Source organism: Helianthus annuus, chromosome 1 (assembly GCF_002127325.2).
Source record: "Helianthus annuus cultivar XRQ/B chromosome 1, HanXRQr2.0-SUNRISE, whole genome shotgun sequence".
NCBI lineage: Eukaryota > Viridiplantae > Streptophyta > Magnoliopsida > Asterales > Asteraceae > Helianthus > Helianthus annuus.
This window is the reverse complement of record NC_035433.2, coordinates 102,395,607-102,415,631: the sequence shown is the minus strand read 5'-3', so window position 1 is coordinate 102,415,631 and position 20,025 is coordinate 102,395,607. Positions and strand designations below refer to the sequence as shown.

General features: G+C 41.4%; 1 pseudogene; it reads left to right on the top strand.

The window, feature by feature from the left end:
- Window positions 1-1,571: 1,571 nt before the first annotated feature.
- Window positions 1,572-4,765, top strand: LOC110872326 (annotated as a pseudogene).
- Window positions 4,766-20,025: the final 15,260 nt, after the last annotated feature.

Here is a 20,025-nt window from a genome sequence, read left to right as displayed (position 1 = left end):
GTTTTATCTTTTTGTTTTATGTGCTTGTTATTTTTGTTTCTTTTCTTTTAGATACTAGCAGTGCAGTTCGATATGCGATCACGTGTTCTTCATGACAATTTTACATGCATTGGAAGTAGGGGTATGAGGTAACTATTTTTAAGGAACTTTCTTTCTTCATAACCTGCATTTTAGAGGACTAGTATCCATCCCTAAAAGGAAAAAAAACTTGATTTTGAGGCATTTGGTGGTAACCTTTTTCTTCTTCTTCTTCTTATTATTATTATTATGTTAAAACAATGATAACGATTATGATCGCAGTGTTGATGATGAGCTTCCTGTAGTCACATTCCATTTTGAAAATTCACTTTCATTGAAGGTTCATCCTCATGATTATCTGTTTACATATGTAAGTATCCTCTGTCTTGCAAACCCTTTAGAGCTTTTTTTCCTTCTACGACTCTTAAGAGTTGATGGTCTCGATTCTCGAACATAGGGGAATTCAGATGCTCCGCTAGCAGTGTTGAGCTTTGCTCGTTTCCCCTGTACATTTAGGATTTTAACTGCTTTAATGATGCATCTGCTGCTTTACAGTTCTACATATGTTTCTGGCCGTTATGGGATTATTAAATTATCTTTGGGTCAATTTGCTCCTAGGTGTGACTAGCAGTTGACCATTTTTAGTTGTATAACACTGTTTTATATATCACCTCAAAACTTGGTATTTACTAAACAAAAATCAAAATATTAGACATACCCATTTTCAAATCTGTTACAAGGAGAACTTGCATTTGGGTATGATATTATGTAAATTTTGAGGAGTGTATATGAATTATGCTTTTTAATAAAATGAATGTAAATGCATCAAAATCTTGCAGGATGATTTAATTTGTTTGGGGTGGCAAGAGAATTACATGGGCTCCACAAGTGAAAGGGACAATTGTATTGGGAGGTAGTTAACCACATAATTATCACATTAATTAATGAGATTAAATCCATAACTCATTCCTTGTCATTTCTTTTTTTAAATTTTGCAGAATTGATACTCTTGGATAAGCTCTTCTTGTATGATCTTGAAAAGCAGACAATTGTATGGACCGAATACAACTGTGAGTTCTATGTTTTCAACGTGTTAATTCGGGCTGGTCAAAGGGGGTTTGGGTCAACTTGTAACTTTCGGTATGGGTTGAAATCTTTAGGTTGACCCAACACTCCTTTTCTCCAAAAGATTCAAAATGTTGTATAAGTAGTTAGTGTGTCAGATATGATCACAATAAACTATAATAAGCAAATGTAACTCGTTTGACTAGTTTCCTTTTAAGCTAACTTTTTGGATTTACCTGTTTGACCCATTAGAGATAAATCATAATGCAAATTGTAAGTAAAAGGGCCAAATTGCCATTTGTCAACTCTACTGGATTTCAACATTATTATATTACAATATTATTATTTTATTAATAATAACATTTGCAAGCCAGATGAATTAGTAACTTCACTTTTTGTTTCTTTTTTTCTTTTCAGTTTGGGTGAACACCAACTTTAATTTTTTATTTTCTTTGTTGTTTTTCTAATTTCAACTTCACTCCTTTTGCTATAAAAAAATTATAAGTCTTTAACCCAACACTTTTATTTTTAACATATAACTTTCGTTTGTTTGGTTTTTGATAACTACATATGCGGCTGCGTTTAATATTTTCTCGACATTCCAATATAAATTTTACTAAAAGCTACATATGCGGTGACGAAACCAAGCCAGTACCGACTGAAGAACCGATATTGGTGTTCGTTTTTATGGTTTCTATAAATGTAAAACATAATTTATTTTTTGGATTACATGATACACCTTTTGTGTAACAAAACATTGTAAATAAACTTTTTTTCAACGGTCAAAATTGAGTCTTACAAATTTTAACATTCTCAATGCAATACATTGGATTCACCCACACATTTGTAATTGCAAGATTTATTAACAATAACTAAATTTATTGGGCCACTTGATGCGTTACTATTAGACCATTATAAACTATCAATTATAAACATATGTTGGTTAATAGTGTTTGTACTGTATGCATTGCAAGTGTATCTTGCAAGGTTTGGTTGTGAATTTATGTTTTCAGGTTGTACTTCACCTAAAAGAAGCCGCGTGTCTCTTGAGTCTTGACACGTGTCACACACGGAGGTAGATTTAAGGGAGAGAAAAGAAAGGCAACTACAACAACGAAACAGAAAGAGAGAGTGAGAGCACAGATGACGGCAATTAGGGGAAACAAGTCGCTAGGGTTTGACAGCCGTTGTTCCGGCGGCCCTATCGATGACGGTGCTCTGACAGAATACGAACTAGGGTTCCGCCGTCAACCCTCGGCGACAGCAATGGTGTTTCAAGTTGTTCGTATTTCAGCTTTCTCCTCCGTCCTTTGATTTTATATGACGACTGTGTCTGATTCTTCCTGTTTTGGTGAGTTGGATAATTTTATTAGAAAAATTGATTGCATATGAACTCTTATTATTTTCCCAATTCGCATGGTTACATTGGACTTGCTATTGGACAAGATGAATTTCATGTGTCCATATGCCTGTTGGAAAAGGCTTTACAGGTAAATGTTAACTTTCCCACAATTACTAGGAAATTTACTTTGAAGGATGGTTTGAACCATAGATGATGCAAACATGAATACTGTATCTGACGCTATATTTCGTGGTATCGGTTCTTTCTTTCTTTTGGGCATATACTCTAGCATCTCCACTAACTAAGCTGATCACTTAAAAGTAGTCACGTGTAGAGCACATGACCACTGAGCAACTTAGCGGTTGAGGCGTTGATGTACTGTATATCGTGGCACTGGCTTTGGTGTTCCTGATAACCAAACACTGGCTCAACAACACTTTGGGACTTCGCCCGATTCATGTTTCTTTGTAGGTTGTGCTTTCGGAGCTTGAAGGGGGCATGGAGCCTATTGTTTTTTCAGGATTTGATCCAAGAATAGGTAAATAGCTGCATGTTTAATACCTTTATGTGTATGCTATAGTTGAAGGTTTAAGTAAATTACCATATAATTAACGAACTATAATTTTGTTAAATTCATTTCAGAAGTACATGTTGCTATACAATTAGTCAACGTGAAGATAAAGTCAATTCAATGCATTGAGCATGAGCACATGATATGGATTTGGCCTGGAAACGAGCCTTCTTCACTTAAACCACCCCAGGATTCAAGATACACACACTAAGGTCTATGTTTTTTTAGTGATTGTGCAACTTAGAAAGCAGAGATGGCAGCTTGACACATTTTATTGTTAATGGGTCATTTTTTGTTGGTAAAACGGGGTGTGGGTCAAATGTTTTGAAACTTGAAAGTCGCCTAAAGTCCACTTTAACTGCCTACAACCTCCTAAACCGTATTATTGAAATGTTTTAAGCTGATCTATGTGTTCTTGTAACAAGTCTTTTCGTTCACGATTTACGCCTTGCTGAAACGTGTATGTACTCTTTCTGCCTCAACAACTATTGTAACGTGTTATATTTTGATTTTAATTCTATGTCAATGAAACTAATATTGTTGTTACTTGTTCAACCATAGCTACAAAGTATGCTTTTATGAAAGAAGCAACAAAAGCTCCCAAAGTTTCATTCTATGACTACATTGTCATCGGGGGAGGCACGACTGGAATCCCGTTGGCCACCACGTTATCTACAAACTACTCGGTTTTACTTCTCGAACGCGGCGGCTCACCTTACGGAAATCCCAACATTACCCAAGTAATGAATTTTGGATCATATTTCTTGGATACATCTCCAAATTCTCCCTCTCAGCGGTTTAGTTCAGAAGGAGTTATAAACGCGCGTCCGCGAGTCTTGGGTGGTGGTACTTCTATTAATGCTGGTTTTTATTCGCGTGGCGAACCAAAGTTTAATAAGGAAGCTAGATTAATGGACAAAAGATTGATTCGCGAGTCTTACGAATGGGCAGAAAAGGTAATGGTTTCTAAGCCTGAACCGAAGAAGTGGCAGTCCGCGTTTCGAGCTGCACTAGTGGAAGCTGGAGTCAAACCTGACAATGGGTTTACTTATGATCATATCGCTGGACTAAACTGGCTGGTTCGATTTTTGATGAACATGGGACGCGACATACCGCTGCAGATTTGTTACAATATGCAAATCCTAAAGGGTTGTCTGTTCTTCTACATGCAACTGTTGAAAAAATCTTATTTAAGACCAAAGGTTGGTATATATTTATTGTTATGCCAATATGGCAACATGTATGTGTCTATTGTTCAGTGTCTTACTTGTGTGATTTTTTACAGGGAAATCAAGGCCGTTGGCTTATGGCGTCGCGTTTAAAGATTCATTTGGGAATAAGCACAAGGCTTATCTAAAAGGTGGAAAAAAGAATGAAGTCATACTATCTGCTGGTGCTCTAGGAAGCCCACAACTTTTGATGTTGAGTGGCATAGGTCCAAAAGAACAACTTGATGCCCATAAGATCAAAATCGTGCTCGAGCAACCTTTCGTTGGTAAAGACATGGCGGATAACCCAATGAACACGATCTTCATTCCTTCTCCCGTTGTAGTCGAGGCAACCATAGTCCAACTTGTTGGTATTACTCGGTTTGGTAGCTTAAGGGAAATGTATATTCATTCGTTCTTTGTCTTTGTAATTACAAAAACATTTTTATTTATAATATTTATTATTTTAGCTTTTACATCGAGTGGCGTGGGGTGTATCTCTTGGTTACTGTGGCTGCGTTTCCTAATCTGGATGATAAGATCGAAAGCATTAGCTTGAAGGTACACATTGTAGATGATAAATCTTTCAAAAAAGAGATCTAACGTGACTATGAATTAAGCATAATATCATAGATTGGAAATGGAAGTCCAATATTCCATTCACTTGAAAAAAGTTTCTCATTAACATATTTTACTTACAACTATGAGAAACAGGATCACTTAGTCCAATATAAACTAAGCCTACGTTCACTGAAAAAAGTTTCTTTATACATATATCGTATATAAAATAAAAAATTGGCACGGTTTATACAGTCGGTTTCCCGTGTAAACCGCACACCAAACCGTTTACTTCCAACTGATCAACCAAAAAAACACGACACTAAAACTGAACCGATGACCGATTCGAACAGTTTCATGGTTTGAAACCAAACCGTGAGCACCACTAATGCATGATAAGTGAATTTTGTAGATGTGCTCATGTTGTGTTATGTTAAAGTGGTTTTTGTGTAATTAGATTTCGTATTTTGTGTAGATAAACACTTAACCGATCAACTTGGAGTTGCTTATAGCATGCCTAAGAATTACCTATTAGGATTGTAGTCACAATTTTTAGAATTGCTTTCAACTGAAGTCGTTGACAAGTGCGTTCTTAAGACATTGACGTTTGCTTAATGTTAACGTGTCTACTTCCTTAACACTGCAGAATAAAGCCACGCCTCAAAGAAAGCACCTGAAGAATGATGTCAAAGGGAACCACTTTTTGGATGGCTACAGCCCGGGCACACTATGCAGTCGAAAGCCTGGCATAAGCCGGAACGCCTATGGCTACCGTCTTCCAGAAATGTACAACAGAGAAACATGTTTCTACAACTTATCGAACCTAATACAGCTGGTGTTGGAAAGTTAAGTTGTAAACAAATTGATACAACAATATTTTGTATAGCCTTGGGTAGATAGGTAGGCTATCTAAATGAAACACAAGAACTTCATGTAGCAATGCAACAAGCATCAGGCTTTCATCTACTGTGATATAAACGACCCCCGCCGTGATGCGGCGGCAGTAAATCTAGTTTATAAACAAATTGATTATAAAGCCATACATTACTTTTTTTTTAATTCCATTCTTATTTGTATCACGCATTACATTATTTTTATAATGATGATAAATTTATAACAATAATTAGTTTTATAACTCCAAGTCTATTTGTTTGTTATCATTTTAAAATAACAAAGTTTTTAATTATATGTTTGTGCTACTCTCTATTAAAGTGTATATGAATATGTTTATCATTTATTATTATACGATATATGAACTCAAGTTTTTTTTTTCCAACTTCTATTTTCACTTTTATATAATATATATAATTTACGCTATTAAGGGGCTGTTTGTTTACCTCTTAATGAGGCTCTTAATGGTTCATATCTCTTACTAGTTCAACACTTAATGGTTTAGATTGTTTGTTTCACGAGCAGATGTCTGAATGGTTTAGACATTTGCCTCTGAATGGTTAAGATTTATACAAAGTCTGTGTCACACCCCAACCGATGGCGTAAACATCGGGCCGCGGCACTAAGCGAATCAGATTGCTCAAGAGAATTCACAACACCATTTGTTTCGGTAATGATTAATTAAGTTTCATAAATTCGTCTAAAATGTCAAACACGTTCCACAACCATCATAGTCTATCAAAACAACATAAATATCCAAATATTATTCAAAATTAGCTAATTATCTAAGATGAGTTTCTAAGCATCATCCTAGCTTGTTTTCTTGATTCCTCGGGTACTATCAACCTGCAACATGTATTAAAATACAATCAACAAAATGTTGGCGAGCATACAAGTTTGAATACGTAGCATAATAGTTTTAAAAACTCATATCCAACACGAAACATATAACAAGTTTCACCATGCTAGTTAACGCAGTCCAAGTGATAGCCCGAGTTTCCAACGCATTAAAGTGCCTTTCCCAAAAAATAACGGGAGGTTAAAATGTCTCATCCTAACAATACCCCAAGACTCAAGGGGGGCGGGCGTTACTCCTATAGCGCTATAATTGTTAAGGCGGAACTACACACAGGGATTAAACGTTCACATAGCATAAAAGTCTCAAGTATCACAAGTATCGTGTTTCATGTTTAATGCGGATAGAGTATGTTTCAAATAAATTTCAAGTGTCAAGTGTCTTGATATAGAATACATGTTGCATCCCAAAAGTGTTTAAAACAAAAAGGGATCGAGTATACTCACAGTGGGTGCTTAAAACCAAACACTGTTTAATTGGATCGAAGGGAGCGCTGGATCAGCCTGCGGGCGGGAACAGAGCATAAGTCCTCTAAGTGCTAACCCAATTGGAAACAGAGTGTCGAATAGTGCGAAAATCGAGTAAAAGTGTCTGACAGACTACCTAGCGGATGGTCATCCGGACGGATGACCATTCAAACGGTGGGTGTTTGAGAACTATTAATGTTTTCAAGGTTTTTGATCATAGTGTCCTGTAAAACAAACAACAAGTGTCATCATAATCAGATCATCAAGACGAATGGCCATTCGGACAGATGGTTAGTGAGTGAAGTTTCGTGAAATTTCTGAGTTTGAGTTAACGGGAACGGTGTGACGACGTGTCAAACAACAGAAACGTCTCAAACCCAGCTCGTTTGGTCGGACGGGAACCACCCCTTTTTGAACCAATGAGCTGTTTCTGATGAGTTTCATGTTTGGACCGTCAACCGGCCCGTTTTCTGGTGGAGTTCAGTTTTCAAGCCGGCTTTCGACTAAGGAACGAGTCGAAAGTTTGTTTGAGTCTGATTTCACCCATGTTTTGTATAAAATTGAAGAAAAGTTCGAAAATTAGTTGTAAAACGTGATGTTCATCAGATCTGAGCCGGAAACATGTGAAATTCCATCAGATCTGTTGTAAAAAGTGTGAGATTCATTTAGGTTTTGTATAAAAGTTGTGAAAATCCTTTAGATCTGGGGCCAATCTTGATTAAATGATGCTCCACCACAGTTTGCACAAGCAAATGAGTAGAAAACACCTTCAAGAGGCCCAAATCGGTTGGTTTTCGTGAAAAAGTTGAAGTGTTCGTGTGATTTTGATGAAGAATATGGTGTAGAAGTGTTAAATGATGAAAGTTGTACAAGGATTTAGGAGAAATACTTACAAAATGGGCTTGAACCTTGATTAAAGTGGCTGAGAGTGCGTGAGGTCGAATGGCAGAGAGTAAAGGTGAGAATGAAGGGTCAAGGGGTGTATTTTTAGGTGATAGTGACAACTAAGTTGGTGTAAGTGTGCAAGGGGTCGGATGGCTTTCGGGTCGAATGGCCATTCGATCGGATGGTCATCCGAGCGGATGGTCATCCGATCGGATGCCCATTCGGACAGCCGAGACCCGTTTGCTAGTTTTCCGACTTATGTTTGTTTTGCAAGCTAGATTAAGTGTTGCGTTGTGTATTATTGTGTGTAGTCGTTACATAGAGTATTATTACGTCTAAATGTTCAAGTATCATAAATACAGAAGAAGTTTTCATGTTTCAAGTTGCGTGTAAGCTAGTTTCTCGTTCAGTCAAGTACCAAAGTTTCTCGTTCAATAAGTATCAAGTTTCTCGTTCAACCAAGTATCAAAGTTTCTCGTTCAATAAGTATCAAGCATAACAAGTGTCAAGTTTCTAGCATCACAAGGGTCGAGATTCATAGTATCACAAGAGTCAAGTTTCACAAGAGCCAAGTATTCACAAGAGCCAAGTATTCACAAGAGTCAAGTATCATAAGAGTCAAGATTCATATCGTTCATGTATAAAGCATCACATAGAGTAAAAGTTTCACATAGTTTCATACATAATTAAGACTCATATAGTTTCATTTCCATTATGATCGATCGTCTCGAGATTACAAACATCACAAGGTAGGAGGTACGACGAGACTTGCCAAAAGATGAAAGTTTCAAAACGCAGGGCGTTACAGTCTTAATGGTTAAGACCTCTAATCTGAATTGTCGAACATTTGCCTCTGAACGGTTAAGTATTATACATGCTCTTATTGATTCAGACCTCTTACTGGTTCAGCACTTAATGGTTCAGGCCTCTTACTGGTTCAGTATTTAACCATTCCGATATTGCCAAACAACCCCTAACTCATTCTAATTTACTCTGAAGGGTCAATGGGTGTATTTATAGGTCATAGTCGTTAAGTAACTCCACCCATCGTCGCTGACGCATATTCAGTTCCTTTTGGTTAAAGATGTGCTGCAGGCACTTATGGTCAGTGAAAACCACACACTTAGTACTATATAGGTAGTGCCACCAAATCTTTATCGCAAAAACAACTGCGCCGAGCTCTAGGTCGTGGGTAGTATAGTTTTTATCAAGTATTTTGAGCTGTTGGGAGGCATAAGCGATGACCTTGTCCCGCTGCATGAGCACACAGCCTAGGCCACGGTTCAAGGCATCACAATACACCACAAAATCATCATTCCCATCAGGGAGAGCAAGTACAGGAGTGTTACAGAGCAGGTTCTTAAGAGTTTGAAAAGATTCCTCTTGCTCGGGACCCCAAGCAATAGGTTTCTCTTTCTGTGTCAATGAAGTAAGACGAATGGCGATCTTTGAAAAGTCCGAGATGAATCGACGGTAATAACCCGCCAATCCTAAAAAGGAACGAATTTCAGATGCAGATTTAGGCGTACTACAATTCTTCACCGCTTCGATTTTGGAAGGGTCAACATGAATTCCTTGTTTACTAACGACGTGCCCGAGAAATTGTATTTCATTAATCCAAAATTCGCACTTAGAAAACTTTGCGTATAAGCGTTCACCACGTAAAAGTTCTAACATGAGGCGTAAATGTCATTCATGACCAGCTCGGGTTTTCGAATAAATAAGAATATCATCAATAAAGACTATCACAAAACGATCCAGATAAGGTTTACAAAAACGATTCATAAGGTCCATGAACACAGCGGGTGTGTTGGTTAGACCAAAAGGCATGATCACGAACTCGTAGTGCCCATAACGGATGCGAAATGCAGTTTTGGGGATATCTTCTTCGAGAACACGGAGCTGATGATAACCAGATCGAAGGTCGATTTTAGAGAAACAACTCGGGCCTTGGAGTTGGTTAAACAGATCATCGATACGAGGGAGATGATAACGATTCTTGACGGTGAGTTTGTTAAGTTCACGGTAGTCGATGCACATGCGAAATGAACCATCCTTTTTCTTGACGAATAGCACAGGGGCACCCCAAGGTGAGGTACTTGGACGTATAAAACCTTTATCGAGTAGTTCTTGCAGTTGACTAGACAACTCTTGCATCTCAGAGGGTGCAAGTTGGTATGGGGCTTTGGCAACATGAGTCTTACCAGGTATGAGATCGATATGAAAATCAATAGATCGAGGACGAGGAAGACCAGGAAGATCTTCAGGGAAGACATTTGTCACACCCCCAAAATCCACCTGCGGATAACACCCGCTTCGAGGGCGTGACTGACCAGGATCCAGCCACCAATTATACTGAATAATTAAGTTGATAACAAAAGTAATACTTACTAACCATAGGATTAGCAAATATCAAGTTCAGAGTTTAAGGTTTCAAGTTCAAACAGTAATAAGTAGCGGAAGCATAAGTAAAGTAGTAGTTAAACAAGTTCATAGTTCAAAATAAGGTAACACCCAACACAAGGGTGGACAGACACTACTCGTTCCCAAGCAGCAAGCTCCTTCGTCAATGGTTACCTGCAAAGCATGCAGTAAGGGGGTCAACAATAATGCTGAGTGAGTTCACTAGTTGTCCAGTTTTAGTTTACCAAAAACTTAAGTTGTTTAGATAAAGCATTTATAATCACGTTGTGGGGAGCTACCCCATCTGTAAGCTCACTAAACTGTGGATACCGAAACTGTTGACGGAATATAAATATTCGTGCCCCGAGTCAATGTCTATCGTCACTGACCATGTTGCAAGGTCTACTAGTTCACGCCCGATTCCCCCGGTCACGGTGTGAGGTTGTCAAACCTAATAGCGCTATCAACTAATAACCCGTTCGCCCCCGGCGATTAATCGGTACTGTAAGCAGGGACTTAAGGTGATAGAGTTTCGTTTAGTCTGGCTAGTTGTGATTTATAAATAATATCCAAACGTATCTCCCCCGGAGATAGTAATTACCCATTCTGTTTCCCCCGGAGTAATGGGTCAAAAGTGTTTTTCCCAAAGTTGGTAGTTTGTTCGTGTCCCTCCGCGGGACGCATGCTTTTAGTGTGTGAACTCACCTTGGGTTGCTCGGCAGATTAGGTCACTTGTCAAATACGTTGGTCACCACGTCCTAACATGGTTACCGGTATAGGTCAGGTTTGGTGTACAAGCATTCACGTAAAAACTTACACATAACTACCACGTATCATGCATACAAGTAAACAGTGGGTTACTGGGCCGGCCTTATCATTTACGAAATCAAACAGTAGCACATAGTCCAGTCAACAGATAGCCCATATTACACATATCGGCCCAATAACCAAAATGGACAGCCCACTCGCAACCAGGCGGTCTCGAGTCGCAACCAGGAGGTCTCGACTTGTCACGTTGTGGTTGCGAGTCGCAACCGCGTGGTCTCGAGTCATCACGCTGTGGTTGCGAGTCGCAACCGTCGTAGTCTCGAGTCGCAATCGTGTGGTTTCGAGTTGTCATGCCATGGTTGCGAGTCGCAACTGCGTGGTCTCGAGTTGTCATGCCATGGTTGCGAGTCGTAATGCTGTCCCTTTCATGTACACGTGATGATGCAGATGCATCAGTCCAATTTGTACCAAGTAATCAGGCCCAAATCAGGAAACAACCAATAAGGTTTCTACTAACACTTTTCCTAATCTGACCCTTAAACCAAAATAGATCAAACTTTGCCTTTTTGAAATCTTCGAACCACATTCAAACAAGTTCATCCTATATTCATAGTTTTCTAGGGTTTTCACCTTAACATAATCATACATTTTTGAACCAAAAATCACATATTTCTAGCAAGATCATCATGCAAGAACAAGAAACATACATTTTTGTAGCCGAAATCTCATGTTTAACAACATCATTTTTACAAGAGACAATGAAGCATAGATTGGTTGGCCATAATCATTCTTAAACTACCATTTGTTAGTCATTTTAAACATGTCATCAAGCATTCAAACATAGTGGTTTACACATAATGCCAAACTCATAAAACATCCTAAAAAAATCATGCATAATGTTTCTAACCAAACACATTCTAGTTCATGAACATTTCATTCATCAAACATGTAAGGCATCTACCACACAAAATAGAACACTAACCGGTTAGAAGAAGGAGGAGCCGAAATAAAGGAAGAAAATGAGAGAAGATGAAGTGTCCGAGTGATGGTCTTGACCGAGTCCTTGTCCGAGATCCTTGCTTGGTCCGAAAGTTGGAAGAGATGGGATGTTGTTTGGGGTTTCTAGTTGAGAGAGAAATAGAAGGAGTGTGGATGTGTGTTGTGTAACAAATGAAGGAAAGTGGGGAAATGTTGGGGATTATATACCAAGTGTCAAGTTGGCTAAGGGGTTTTTGGCCCAAGCCGGTTACGGCCCAAAGGCCCACTCGAGACCGAGTGGCCCACTCGCAACCGAGTGGTTGCGAGTCATGGTCTCGGGTCGTGGTCTCGGCTCTCATAAATATATAGAATACGTACATACAACACACATTATGCAAATAAAGATCACGTTTTCATTTAATAACCTTTATATACTCAAAACATTACAAGGTGTTCGTTCGGAAAAACCTAGAGTGTCACATTATCCCCAAGTTTTAAGAACTTTCGTCCCGAAAGTTAAGGCAGCCACTACCAAGCTAGCGTGTTTCAACGGGGTGTCACATCATCCCCCCGTTAGTTTGGAATTTCGTCCCGAAATTCGGTTGTAGCTTTAGTGCTGGGGTTTTCGTTTGGGAACAACTGGGGATACTTAGACTTCATCTGGTCTTCCCGCTCCCAGGTAAACTCTGGGCCGCGTCGTGAGTTCCAACGAACTCGCACGAGAGGTATCTGGCTACGTTTGAGGGTTTTGATCTCTCGATCCGTGATCTCAATCGGTTCCTCAGTAAAGTGTAGCTGTTCATCAATAGTGAGTTCCTTGAAAGGAATTATGAGTGTTTCATCCGACAGACACTTCTTCAGATTAGACACGTGAAAGACATTGTGCACTGCACTCAGCTCTGCAGGCAGGTTCAATCTATAAGCAACCTTACCGATTTTCTCGGTAATTTCGAATGGTCCAACATATCGTGGATTCAGCTTGCCTCGTTTACCGAAACGAACCACACCCTTCCAGGGTGAGACTTTAAGTAGAACCCGGTCCCCGACCTTGAATTCTAGCGGTTTCCTACGCTTATCAGCGTAGCTTTTCTGACGGTCACGAGCTGCCGCCATGCGTTGTCTGATCTGGGAAATCTTTTCCGTTGTATCTACCACCAGTTCTGGGCCTGTGAGTTGACTATCACCGATTTCCGCCCAGCAGAGAGGTGATCGGCATTTACGACCGTACAATGCCTCAAAAGGTGCCGCCTGAATGCTAGTGTGGTAGCTGTTATTGTAGGAGAATTCCACCAGCGGTAGATGTTTCTCCCAGTTCTTGCCAAAATCGATCACACATGCTCTAAGCATGTCTTCCAGGGTTTGGATGGTGCGTTCAGACTGCCCATCCGTTTGTGGGTGGTAAGCGGTGCTCATGTCCAAACGTGAGCCAAAGGATTTGTGCATAGCTTGCCACAACTCGGAAGTAAAACGAGCGTCTCGGTCGGAAATAATAGAAGTTGGCACCCCGTGCCTGGAGACTACTTCCTTTAAATAGATTTCCGCCAAGGTAGAAAACTTGTCTGTTTCCTTAATGGCCAGAAAGTGTGCAGACTTAGTCAATCGATCTACTATCACCCAAATAGTGTCATTCCCGCGTTGGGATCTAGGTAGTCCTGTAACAAAATCCATGGAAATCTGTTCCCATTTCCACTTCGGGATTTCCGGTTGCTGGAGTAGGCCTGCTGGTTTCTGATACTCGATCTTGACTCTTGCGCAGGTCAAACATTTGCCAACGTAGGCTGCTATGTGGGCTTTCATGCCAGGCCACCAGTATGTGGTTCTTAAGTCGTGGTACATCTTATCTGAACCAGGATGTACTGAATAACGGGACTTATGGGCTTCGTCCATCACCAGTTCTCGTAGGTCTCCGTAGAGTGGGACCCAAATGCGACCTGCCACATAGTAGGCGCCGTCTTCTTTTTGCTCTAATCGTTGTCTTGATCCTCGCAGGGACTCGGCCCTGATGTTTTCCGGTTTCAGAGCTTCAGTCTGAGCATTTCGAATCTGGGTAGGGAGATTAGACTGGATGGTGAGTTGCAATGCTCGCACGCGCTTGGGCGTAGTGTCCTTTCGGCTGAGGGCGTCTGCCACAACATTGGCCTTGCCCGGATGGTACTTGATGGCGCATTCATAATCATTCAGAAGTTCGACCCATCGACGCTGTCGCATGTTTAATTCCTTTTGCTTGAAGATATGCTCGAGACTCCTGTGGTCGGTGTAAATGGTGCACTTGGTACCGTACAGGTAATGTCTCCATATCTTAAGCGCAAAGATCACTGCTCCTAGTTCCAAGTCATGCGTCGTGTAGTTCCTCTCGTGCGTCTTGAGTTGTCGAGAGGCGTAAGCAATAACCTTGTCGCGTTGCATTAACACACAACCGAGCCCATGGATGGACGCATCACAGTAAACCACAAAGTCGTCAGTGCCTTCAGGCAACGAGAGAATAGGAGCACTACAGAGATTATCCTTTAGCTTCTGAAACGCGGTTTCCTGAGCTTCACCCCATTTGTAAACCATACCCTTCTGAGTAAGAGCCGTGAGAGGCTGAGCGATCTTTGAGAATCCCATGATAAATCTTCGATAGTATCCTGCTAGTCCCAAGAATTGGCGGACTTCGGTCGGAGTCTTAGGGGTAGGCCAATTCTTTATAGAGTCGATTTTAGCTGGGTCGACGTGGATTCCATCCTTGTTAACCACGTGCCCAAGGAAATGGACCTCCCGAAGCCAGAAGTCGCATTTCGAGAACTTGGCATACAGTTGCTCATTGCGAAGGAGTTCGAGGATAAAGCGTAGGTGCTGTTCATGCTCTTCCTGACTTTTCGAGTAGATCAGGATGTCGTCTATAAACACGATCACAAACTTGTCGAGGTAGGGTTTGCACACTCTGTTCATGAGATCCATGAATACCGCGGGCGCGTTGGTCATTCCAAAGGGCATAACGAGGAATTCATAATGACCATAACGAGTTCTGAATGCAGTTTTGGAGATGTCTTCATTACGGACCCTTAACTGATGGTAGCCTGATCGCAGGTCAATCTTAGAATAGTAACTCGATCCTTGCAACTGATCAAATAGGTCGTCGATTCGCGGGAGAGGGTAACGATTCTTGATGGTAACCTTGTTCAGCTCACGATAGTCAATACACATTCGGAACGTGCCATCCTTCTTCTTAACAAAGAGTACCGGTGCTCCCCAGGGTGATGAACTAGGGCGGATAAACCCTTTATCCAATAGTTCCTGTAGCTGAGTAGAGAGTTCCTTCAATTCTGCGGGGGCTAGTCGATAAGGCGCACGAGCTATAGGCGCTGCTCCGGGAGCTAGCTCGATTTGAAATTCAACCTGACGGTGGGGAGGGAGTCCAGGTAATTCCTCGGGAAATACCTCGGGGTAGTCACGCACTACCGGAAAATCTTCAATCCTCTTTTCCTTTTCCTGCGTGTTGGTGACAAGTGCTAAGATAGCGGTGTGCCCTTTTCGTAAACACTTCTGGGCCTTCAAGAAAGAGATAACGCCGGAGATTTCTCCGCCTTTGCCACCTTGTACAATGAGGGGTTTGCCAGAACGACGGGGAATACGAACTGCTTTCTCTTGACAGAGGATCTCAGCGCGATGCTTGGATAACCAATCCATACCAATAACGACGTCGAAGCTTCCAAGAGTAACAGGGAAAAGATCGATACTAAATGTCTGACCAGACAGTTCTAATTTGCAGCCTTTGATAACATGTGAGGCCTCGATGTTTCTACCATTAGCTAACTCGACGATATGATGAGAACTTAGTAACGAAAGCGGACGCTTAAGCTTCTTACTAATACGTAGGGATACATAACTAGCATCGGCTCCAGAATCAAATAATACAGAAACATAACGATCATCGAGTAGGAACTTACCCGCCACGACATTGGGGTCATTCCTTGCTTCTCCAGCTCCAATCACAAAAGCCCTTCCTCTAGCACCATTCCCAGCATTGTTGTTCTGATCGTTGTTTCCAGCTCCCTGATTGTTGTTGCGGTTCTGGTTTAGTTCAGGGCAATTCTTCTTATAGTGCCCCTCAGCTCCACACTGGAAACAACCCTTGGCATTCCCGTGATGTTGTTGCTGCTGGTTCTGCCCCACAGGACGTGGACTCCTACAGTCTTTGGCCTCATGCCCCATTTTGTTACATCGCTGACACTGACCTTTCACACACTGCCCACTGTGATGTCGATTGCACTTGTTGCACTTGGGGTGGTTACCGCGATAGCCACCCTGTTGTTGAGTGCCCTGGTTGCTTTCAGTTTTCCTTTGCTGCGCTGGGGCCTGAGTGGGGTTAGCATCCTTGCTTTGATTTCCTTCCCATTTACGCTTGTTGTCACTAGAAGTTCCGACAGTAGCACTGATCCTTTTGGGCAACCTGCCCTCTTCTACGGCCTGATCAGTAAGTTTGTGAGCAAGTCGAACAATCGGCTGAATGGTAGTGTGGTTGGCTGAAGTTACATGGCTTCGAATTTCTGGAGCCAAACCCTTGATGTACAGTTCGATTCTTCGATACATAGGTCGAGACATATTTGGGCAAAGAGCAGCATAGTCATTGGACAGTTTGGTGTAGGTTTCAATCTCTGACCCAACCATCTTAAGCGCATAGTACTCGTTCTCAAGCTTGTGGATGTCATCCCGGTGACAGTACTCCTCCTTAATCATGTCCTTGAAATCCTCCCATGCCGTAGCATTAGCAGTTTCCAATCCAAACATTTGAATTTGCGCCTTCCACCAAGAAAGCGCGTTTCCTTCAAGCGTAGCAGTAGCAAATTTCACCCAATTCGCAGGGGGACACTCACAGACAGCAAAGACAGCTTCAACTTTCTCTATCCAGTGCAGAAGACCTATGGCACCCTCAGTGCCGTTGAAAGGGAGAGGCTTGCAATCCATGAAAGTTTTGAAAGTACACACGGGTGGTTGCGCAGGTGCATGCTGACCTGTTCGTGAGAAGCGAAGCGTATGGATTTAGAGGCGAAAAGACGATGTGGCGGTAGGATCTAAACATCCTAAAACAACGAGCTTACCTATAGGGTGAGCTGCGAAAGCTGCAGCCACTGTGTTAAGCAGGTTAGTGAATTGAGCCTGAGTCATGTTGATGTTTCCTCTTCCGCGTCCACTCATTGTCTTCATAACCAGAAAACACAGTATGAGTGTGATGTTGTAATGTAGCGAGAATGAGATAGAAGAGAGAGGTGTATCTATCTAATTAGGCACACTAGTACGTATAGTAAAACAGGAAACATAAGGTAAGCAAACAGGTAGACACTGGTCCGAGCTATGAGGTCAAAAGGTTGAGCCTTGCACTTGGAGTGTAGTGTCGTCGCGAGTCACAGGTTATAGTCTGGTTTTCTCCAAAAAGATTTTTCCCCTTTTTAAAACCAAGTTCACTATAACCAATGGCTCTGATACCAATCTGTCACACCCCCAAAATCCACCTGCGGATAACACCCGCTTCGAGGGCGTGACTGACCAGGATCCAGCCACCAATTATACTGAATAATTAAGTTGATAACAAAAGTAATACTTACTAACCATAGGATTAGCAAATATCAAGTTCAGAGTTTAAGGTTTCAAGTTCAAACAGTAATAAGTAGCGGAAGCATAAGTAAAGTAGTAGTTAAACAAGTTCATAGTTCAAAATAAGGTAACACCCAACACAAGGGTGGACAGACACTACTCGTTCCCAAGCAGCAAGCTCCTTCGTCAATGGTTACCTGCAAAGCATGCAGTAAGGGGGTCAACAATAATGCTGAGTGAGTTCACTAGTTGTCCAGTTTTAGTTTACCAAAAACTTAAGTTGTTTAGATAAAGCATTTATAATCACGTTGTGGGGAGCTACCCCATCTGTAAGCTCACTAAACTGTGGATACCGAAACTGTTGACGAAATATAAATATTCGTGCCCCGAGTCAATGTCTATCGTCACTGACCATGTTGCAAGGTCTACTAGTTCACGCCCGATTCCCCCGGTCACGGTGTGAGGTTGTCAAACCTAATAGCGCTATCAACTAATAACCCGTTCGCCCCCGGCGATTAATCGGTACTGTAAGCAGGGACTTAAGGTGATAGAGTTTCGTTTAGTCTGGCTAGTTGTGATTTATAAATAATATCCAAACGTATCTCCCCCGGAGATAGTAATTACCCATTCTGTTTCCCCCGGAGTAATGGGTCAAAAGTGTTTTTCCCAAAGTTGGTAGTTTGTTCGTGTCCCTCCGCGGGACGCATGCTTTTAGTGTGTGAACTCACCTTGGGTTGCTCGGCAGATTAGGTCACTTGTCAAATACGTTGGTCACCACGTCCTAACATGGTTACCGGTATAGGTCAGGTTTGGTGTACAAGCATTCACGTAAAAACTTACACATAACTACCACGTATCATGCATACAAGTAAACAGTGGGTTACTGGGCCGGCCTTATCATTTACGAAATCAAACAGTAGCACATAGTCCAGTCAACAGATAGCCCATATTACACATATCGGCCCAATAACCAAAATGGACAGCCCACTCGCAACCAGGCGGTCTCGAGTCGCAACCAGGAGGTCTCGGCTTGTCACGTTGTGGTTGCGAGTCGCAACCGCGTGGTCTCGAGTCATCACGCTGTGGTTGCGAGTCGCAACCGTCGTAGTCTCGAGTCGCAATCGTGTGGTTTCGAGTTGTCATGCCATGGTTGCGAGTCGCAACTGCGTGGTCTCGAGTTGTCATGCCATGGTTGCGAGTCGTAATGCTGTCCCTTTCATGTACACGTGATGATGCAGATGCATCAGTCCAATTTGTACCAAGTAATCAGGCCCAAATCAGGAAACAACCAATAAGGTTTCTACTAACACTTTTCCTAATCTGACCCTTAAACCAAAATAGATCAAACTTTGCCTTTTTGAAATCTTCAAACCACATTCAAACAAGTTCATCCTATATTCATAGTTTTCTAGGGTTTTCACCTTAACATAATCATACATTTTTGAACCAAAAATCACATATTTCTAGCAAGATCATCATGCAAGAACAAGAAACATACATTTTTGTAGCCGAAATCTCATGTTTAACAACATCATTTTTACAAGAGACAATGAAGCATAGATTGGTTGGCCATAATCATTCTTAAACTACCATTTGTTAGTCATTTTAAACATGTCATCAAGCATTCAAACATAGTGGTTTACACATAATGCCAAACTCATAAAACATCCTAAAAAAATCATGCATAATGTTTCTAACCAAACACATTCTAGTTCATGAACATTTCATTCATCAAACATGTAAGGCATCTACCACACAAAATAGAACACTAACCGGTTAGAAGAAGGAGGAGCCGAAATAAAGGAAGAAAATGAGAGAAGATGAAGTGTCCGAGTGATGGTCTTGACCGAGTCCTTGTCCGAGATCCTTGCTTGGTCCGAAAGTTGGAAGAGATGGGATGTTGTTTGGGGTTTCTAGTTGAGAGAGAAATAGAAGGAGTGTGGATGTGTGTTGTGTAACAAATGAAGGAAAGTGGGGAAATGTTGGGGATTATATACCAAGTGTCAAGTTGGCTAAGGGGTTTTCGGCCCAAGCCGGTTACGGCCCAAAGGCCCACTCGAGACCGAGTGGCCCACTCGCAACCGAGTGGTTGCGAGTCATGGTCTCGGGTCGTGGTCTCGGCTCTCATAAATATATAGAATACGTACATACAACACACATTATGCAAATAAAGATCACGTTTTCATTTAATAACCTTTATATACTCAAAACATTACAAGGTGTTCGTTCGAAAAAACCTAGAGTGTCACAACATTAGGGAAATCACACGCTACAGGAACATTACTTACGCTCTTTCCCTTGCCCTTTTGTTCCACTATGTGGGCCAAGAAGGCAAAGTACTGTTTATGTAAGCATTTATTCGCTTGAGTGCATGACATCAACTTTAGTCCTCTAGAAGGTCGGTCTCCATAGATGTGCAGAGTATCACCAGACGGGAGAGG